Source organism: Pleurodeles waltl, chromosome 1_2 (genome assembly GCF_031143425.1).
Source record: "Pleurodeles waltl isolate 20211129_DDA chromosome 1_2, aPleWal1.hap1.20221129, whole genome shotgun sequence".
In the NCBI taxonomy this organism is placed as follows: domain Eukaryota; kingdom Metazoa; phylum Chordata; class Amphibia; order Caudata; family Salamandridae; genus Pleurodeles; species Pleurodeles waltl.
In genome coordinates, this window is record NC_090437.1 from 333140721 (window position 1) to 333148524 (window position 7804).

At 45.8% G+C, this 7804-nt stretch overlaps 1 long non-coding RNA gene across 1 annotated transcript; it reads left to right on the top strand.

Moving 5' to 3' along the window:
* Positions 1-2447: 2447 nt before the first annotated feature.
* Positions 2448-7423, top strand: LOC138300174 (uncharacterized). The gene is made up of 2 exons (XR_011204885.1): positions 2448-3527; positions 4985-7423. It is a non-coding gene; the product is annotated as an uncharacterized lncRNA (long non-coding RNA).
* The last annotated feature ends 381 nt before the right edge of the window (positions 7424-7804 follow it).

Consider the following 7804-nt stretch of genomic DNA (forward strand, 5'->3'; position numbering starts at 1 on the left):
ACACACACTAACCTGGAGGGATATCCCCAGACCCACACAACCATTCCCACTGACTAGCTTCCAGGTGCTCACCTAATAGCCACACTCGGTGCCTCTGGAGTTGACCCATCACATAAGGGATGCTGCTATTCCGCAGGATATAGGCGTCATGCACTGAGCCAGGGAACATGGCATTCACATGGGAGATGTGCTGGTCTGCCAAACATACCATCTGTACATTCATCGAATGATAACTCTTCCGGTTTCTGTATACCTGTTCACTCCTGTGGGGGGGGGGGGCAAAGCTACATGTGTCCCATCAATGGCACCTATGATGTTGGGGATATGTCCCAGGGCATAGAAATCACCTTTCACTGTAGGAAAATCCTCCACCTGAGGGAAAACGATGTAGCTCCGCATGTGTTTCAGAAGGGCAGACAACACTCTGGACAACACGTTCAAAAACATAGGCTGGGACATCCCTGATGCTATGGCCACTGTTGTTTGAAATGACCCACTTGCAAGGAAATGGAGCACTGACAGCACCTGCCCTTGAGGGGGATTCCTGTGGGATGGCGGATAGCTGACATCAGGTCTGGCTCCAACTGGGTACACAGTTCCTGGATTGTGGCGCGGTCAAGTCTGTATGTGATAATCACATGTCTTTCCTCCATTGTCGACAGGTCCACCAACGGTCGGTACACCGGAGGATGCCGCCATCTCCTCACATGTCCCAGCGGACGGTGCCTATGAAGGACAACAGCGAGCACAGAGTCAAACAACTCAGAGGTACGTACACACAGCTTACACAGAACACCATTCATACTCAAAAAGTGGCAAGTATGTGTGTTGAGTCTAGGCCTAGGTATGTGTGACGCAGTAGAAAATGAAGCCATGTGGGCCCCTGAAATGGCGGCTGCCTGACCTCTAAAGTGGGACAATGGGATGTGAGGTAACTGCGCTGGCGTTGTACATCGTCGCTGTAGGCGGTCAAAGACCGCGGCGCAATGCTGCATTGGTTAACATTGGACCCTATGGGTCCCAGGAGCCAATTACGATGTACGCCGGCGGTGACGGTAAGCACCGCCGCGGACGTGACCGCCATTTTCTATCTGTTCAATCACTCGTTACCTGATCTTCGACAGGAGAGGACCTACACTGCAAGTGCTGCTGTGACCTCGGTCTGGAAGAGACAATGGCTCGAGTGTCTGGGGAAAGGGCCCCTGCCTTCACATCGGAGGAGTTGGAGAAACTCGTGGATGGGGTCCTCCCCCATACACGCTACTCTACGGTCCTCCAGACAAATAGGTAAGTACACTGGGAGCATGATGTATGGGCTATGCCTGTGTGGAGAGGGCTGGATGTAAGAAGGAAGGAGGGAGAGTGCGGCGTGCATGAAACGACAGTGAATGCATGTGCCACATGGCAAGGGTAGGGATGGGGGCCAATCACTTTGACGGTGCAGTTGGTAATAACTTTCTCTTCCCCCTGTACAATTCATGTAGGTCAGCGCCCACCAGAAAAAAGATATTTGGTGTGCCATCGCCAAGGACGTCCGGACCCTGGGGGTCTACCACAGACGGAGCACCCACTGCCAGAAAAGATGGGAGGACATTCGCCTCTGGAGCAAGAAGACGGCGGAGGCTCAGCTGGAGATGGCCTCCCAACATGGGAGGGGTGCCTGTCGCACCATGACCTCCCTGATGTTCAGGATCCTGGCGGTGGCGTACCCGGAGTTGGATGGGTGCTTGAGGGCATCGCAGCAGACACAAGGGGGTGAGTACACTCTCATTCTGCTGACTTTGCGTGCAGTGGAGGTGTCTGGGTGGGGGAGGTGGGCTGTGGGTTTCCCTAGGCCAGAGCGAGTTCCGTAGGCAAGGTCCCTCCGTAAGGCAGGCCATGTGGCACCCCGCCCCACCTCTGTAGATTGCCAAGTACACCTAGTCATGCCCCTGTGTCATCTATGTGTGCAGATGTCGTCCATAGCCTTGTAGGCCATTTCCCAGGAATTGAACAGTGGAGCCCAAGAGCGCGGCGTAGTGCAGGGGGCTTCTGTGTCTGTCGTGTCCGCCAACGGTAGCGGTAATGCATGCACTCAACATGTTTTTCTTCTGTCATCCCCCCCCCTTTTTGTGGTCTCCCTGTTCTTGTGTGCATTAGCATCATCAGGCGGAGGAGCAGTGGCACCGGAGCACCAGGGGGCTGCATCCCACATGGCCATGGAGGGCCACACTACGGACTTCACCAGTGAGACGGAGGATGAGGGGAGCTCCACTGCGGGGACAGGAGCTGATACCAGTGACACGGACTCGTCCTCTGATGGGAGCTCCCTTGTGGTGGCGGCAACATCTGTGCCCCCCCCCATCTACAGGTACAGCCGCCACCCCCCCTTTCAGCACCGCCCTCCCAGCAGCCCCTCAGCCTTCGCCAGGTGCCCGCTCACCCAGGAGGGTGGGCATCACTGTCCTGCTATTTGATGGAGTTTTGTTTTGACCAATGACTTTGTGTTTCACCACTGCGCATATTAGTTGCTCAATGTTCACCAGTAGCACATGGTATGTTTTGTTCAGTTTAGCCGCCTATGGGCTTTGACATTGCATTAGTCATTACATTCTGTATTGTGCCTATTGGCTTTGACATGGCATTAGCCATTGCTTTCTGTATTCAGTTTAGCCGCCTATGGGCTTTGACATTGCATTAGCCATTACATTCTGTATTCTGCCTATTGGCTTTGACATGCTGTATCCAGTCTAGCCGCCTATTGGCTTTGACATTGCATGCCTATTGACTTTGACATGATGTATTCCTATTGACTTTGACATGCTATTAGATATTCTGCCTATGGGCTTTGACATGATATTATATATTGCATTTTGTATTCAGCTTAACTGCCTATTGGCTTTGACATGATATTCAGCTCCGCTGCCTATTGGCTTTGACATGATATTATACATTGCATTTTGTATTCAGCTCAGCTGCCTATGGGCTTTGACATGATATTATATATTGCATTTTGTATTCAGCTTAGATGCCTATTGGCTTTGACATGGCACTAGACATTGCATTTGATATTTAGGTTAGCTGCCTATTGCCTTTAACATGACATTGCATTTGATATTTAGGTTAGCTGCCCATTGCCTTTAACGTGGAGTTAGACATTGCAGTTGAGAATAGTTCTGTATTTTTCCAAGCTGTGTTTTTGCACCAGAGAACCAAGATGTTTTGCTCTCACAGTAGACTAGACCTGATAAGAGAGAGTACATGGGCGTTGTTTCTCTTCCCTTGAGCTTGGGAACAGGAGTAGTCTTGGAGACCTGGCCAGTCTCCAAAAGGCTTGCTCAGTTTCCCAGGTCTGAGAGGAGGGGGCACACCTTTGTAACGAATGTAACAGGCTGCAGAGAGTCAGATTCGAATCTGCCGGACCTCGTGCTGGAGCTTGGCGCCAGTTGCCAGCATCCCGTGTGGGTAGATGACACTCTTTCTCGCGGCTGACAGGGGTCTCAGCTTGCAGACCTTAGAAAGATGTAGCTGTAAATAGTTCCTACACGGTGAAGTATTTGTTTTGCTTTGCATTCAATATCTTATAAATATAACCTGCTGTGTATATTGCAAACTGATATATTTTGTTTGATTAACGCGGACTTGAAAGCTACTAATTCGTCATTCATTCATAAACATTGTGGTTGGGGAAGAATAAAATAACAATAAAAGTCTTCTTTGACCTCAGAAGTGCATTTCTGTTGTGTTATGTTAGTGCTTAGAAACTAAATAAGAGGAAAGCACTACAATTGGTACCAGAGGTCGTGGGGTCGGTCATTAAGAGGTGATTAAGAAGGGGTTTGACGAGTTAGTAGATTTCTAAGTGCACACTTTAAAAGTGTAATTGTTTTTTGTTGTTTGGAGAATTACAGAAATTGTTTTCTGTTTGGAGAATCACAGTAGCACGGCAGACCATGTCTGAGAATACATGTGTTGATGAACTGCCTGATGGTGCTAAGAAAAACTGTGAATTGTTTTCTGTTTGGGGAATTACAGAAGAAAATGCATGTGTAGCTAAAAGGCCTGATGTTGTTTTGAGAAATAATTCCCATTGTATATATGTAGAAAAAGTGTGTTTTGGAAGTAATGATGACAGAAAGGTCTGGATACCTTTATCTGCTTACAGAGAAATGCAGGAGAAATGTAGGCAGTTGGAACATGAAAATAGGAATTTACGTGAGCAAATTAGCCAGGATACAATAATTCAAAATAAGACTGAAAGTTATAAAAGGGCTGTTTTTGAAGAATCTTTCTTGTCCCATTCCAGTAATGAGGGGGTTAAGACAGCTCCGAGCTGCACTGAGTTTCCGTGTGAGCCAGGGTTTTTGGCAGCCAAAGTGCATTCCTTAACTGATAACAGGGACAAGAGACCAGAATGTGATTTACGAGTTGCACAAAGTTGCACAAGTAAAACGAAGGATTTTAGAGCAAGACACCCCGAGTTTCATTAGCTTGTTTGATTTTTGGAAAAAGAATAGCCCTCATTTGAGAGAAATCCTAACACTTTTGTACATGGTCACTGTGAAAAATAATATGCAGCTGCGTGCTTGTGATTTGGCAAATGAAATAATGCAGACTTTAGGTTTCTGCGCAGTGCAAGAAGGAAATACTTATGTACATTTAAATCAAGAACAGGGAAGGAAAATAGTGCCCCTAGCTAGAATCATACAATGGATCTGGTACTTGCAAGACAGGGCTAGAGTACCACAGATAAAAGAATTACCGATGAAACTGTGTGCACCATTTGAATTCGTGTCTACTGAAGATAAAAAGCATGTTTGTTTTACTAATGATTCATTGACTGAAATGTTATTTTCTGGCACAGTAGAAGGAACAGCGTTGTATAATGTGTGTCAGATTTTAAAGCAAGAGCTACGTGAGATGTGTCATTTTTACGCTGATTTTTGGTTCTTTGATAATGTTTTAGCCACATGGCTTGTACCTAACTGGTTCAATTACCTTGCAGATGTTAATGAGAAAAATGCAGAGAGAGAAGTGTTCACCCAGAATTCTGCCTTAGTGGGGATGGCTATGTGGGTGCCCCAGAAATGTGAAAAGGCCACTTACAGGTGGGCAGAGATGAGAGAGATGCACATTCCCCTAGATTTGATAAAAACTGTGCAGCACGCACAAAAGCAATCTGTCATGCAAGCAGTCACAGAGCAGTTGGGGAGAGGAAAGTTACCAAAACAGAAATGGCAAATTGATCAGGTTTTAGGGAGAGTGATTGCTGCAAATTACCAAGGAAAAATCGAAATTATGCTGATACCTAGAAAAGAATCTGATTCATTCATACAAATTGGAGACAGAATGGCCCAAATTGACAAAAGTGCAGTGAATGGAGGTTTGGTAAAGAATGAGTCTGCCCCAGCCCTTCTGACAGTGCAAGAAAAGGGAAGCTGTGGCGCAGCAGATAAAAACCTCAGTGCTGATGTGTGGGCTGAAGCCCCAAGTGATCCTGCAGAACCTGCAGAAAATATAACAAAGGGCCTCAAAAACGTCCTGCTGATTATAAAACAGGGAAAGAAAGAGGAAGGGTGCAGTTTAAATGAAAAATGTTATTTGCAAGAAAAGTCATACTTGTTTCTTTTGCAGATCCTACCACGTTTCGCCACTGTCCCTGAGTGTGCTGTGTGGTCCCCCTTCCGGTGTGTGCGTGTGGGGTCGGGGAAGGGACTGAATCCCCAACCTGAACCTGGCTGAGTAAAGTGCCAGCACCATGGATCCATTTTGCGCAAACTGCGCCTTCAGTTCAAGTTCAACTTGTTTGCTGTGTTTTTTTTTTTTTTCCCTCTCGTATGGAACTCTGACTTTTGCTTATCTTCCAGAAAACCTTTCAGGTGGACCGTGCACCTTTACATGAGCAGAACTCATGCCACATCAAATTGCTAACACTGTTGAATTAGAGACTCATTCAGAAAAAAAAAAAAAAAAAAATTGCCCAGTCTTTTCTATGTAGATGTATCTGATGTGAAAGGTTATGAGATCAATGTGTTAATTCACTTCTATTGCTTTACAGGGATTGTTTTGATCATTCAAATCTGATTGGCTGATAATGTTTTTTTTTGTGCTGATGTTTTTTTGTTTGTTTGAAATATGAGATATGTGAAACAAAAATTCATTGGTCAAAGGGCGGAATGTCCTGCTATTTGATGGAGTTTTGTTTTGACCAATGACTTTGTGTTTCACCACTGCGCATATTAGTTGCTCAATGTTCACCAGTAGCACATGGTATGTTTTGTTCAGTTTAGCCGCCTATGGGCTTTGACATTGCATTAGTCATTACATTCTGTATTGTGCCTATTGGCTTTGACATGGCATTAGCCATTGCTTTCTGTATTCAGTTTAGCCGCCTATGGGCTTTGACATTGCATTAGCCATTACATTCTGTATTCTGCCTATTGGCTTTGACATGCTGTATCCAGTCTAGCCGCCTATTGGCTTTGACATTGCATGCCTATTGACTTTGACATGATGTATTCCTATTGACTTTGACATGCTATTAGATATTCTGCCTATGGGCTTTGACATGTTATTATATATTGCATTTTGTATTCAGCTTAACTGCCTATTGGCTTTGACATGATATTCAGCTCCGCTGCCTATTGGCTTTGACATGATATTATACATTGCATTTTGTATTCAGCTCAGCTGCCTATGGGCTTTGACATGATATTATATATTGCATTTTGTATTCAGCTTAGATGCCTATTGGCTTTGACATGGCACTAGACATTGCATTTGATATTTAGGTTAGCTGCCTATTGCCTTTAACATGACATTGCATTTGATATTTAGGTTAGCTGCCCATTGCCTTTAACGTGGAGTTAGACATTGCAGTTGAGAATAGTTCTGTATTTTTCCAAGCTGTGTTTTTGCACCAGAGAACCAAGATGTTTTGCTCTCACAGTAGACTAGACCTGATAAGAGAGAGTACATGGGCGTTGTTTCTCTTCCCTTGAGCTTGGGAACAGGAGTAGTCTTGGAGACCTGGCCAGTCTCCAAAAGGCTTGCTCAGTTTCCCAGGTCTGAGAGGAGGGGGCACACCTTTGTAACGAATGTAACAGGCTGCAGAGAGTCAGATTCGAATCTGCCGGACCTCGTGCTGGAGCTTGGCGCCAGTTGCCAGCATCCCGTGTGGGTAGATGACACTCTTTCTCGCGGCTGACAGGGGTCTCAGCTTGCAGACCTTAGAAAGATGTAGCTGTAAATAGTTCCTACACGGTGAAGTATTTGTTTTGCTTTGCATTCAATATCTTATAAATATAACCTGCTGTGTATATTGCAAACTTATATATTTTGTTTGATTAACGCGGACTTGAAAGCTACTAATTCGTCATTCATTCATAAACATTGTGGTTGGGGAAGAATAAAATAACAATAAAAGTCTTCTTTGACCTCAGAAGTGCATTTCTGTTGTGTTATGTTAGTGCTTAGAAACTAAATAAGAGGAAAGCACTACAATCACCTTCACCCCAGGCACCTCAGCCCCTGCCCCAGTCACCCCTGCTGCCCTCAGTGAGGAGGCCATTGACCTCCTCAGGTCCCTCACTGTTGGGCAGTCTACCATTTTGAATGCCATCCAGGGTGTAGAAAGGCAGTTGCAACAAACCAATGCATTCCTGGAGGGCATTCATTGTGGTCAGGCGTCCCTTCAGCAAGCTTTTCAGACTCTGGCCTCAGCACTGATGGCAGCCATTGTCCCTGTGTCTAGCCTCTCCCTCCAACTTCCTTCACCCAGACCCAATCCCCTCTACCTCAGCCTATCCCAAGCACACCTACAGAC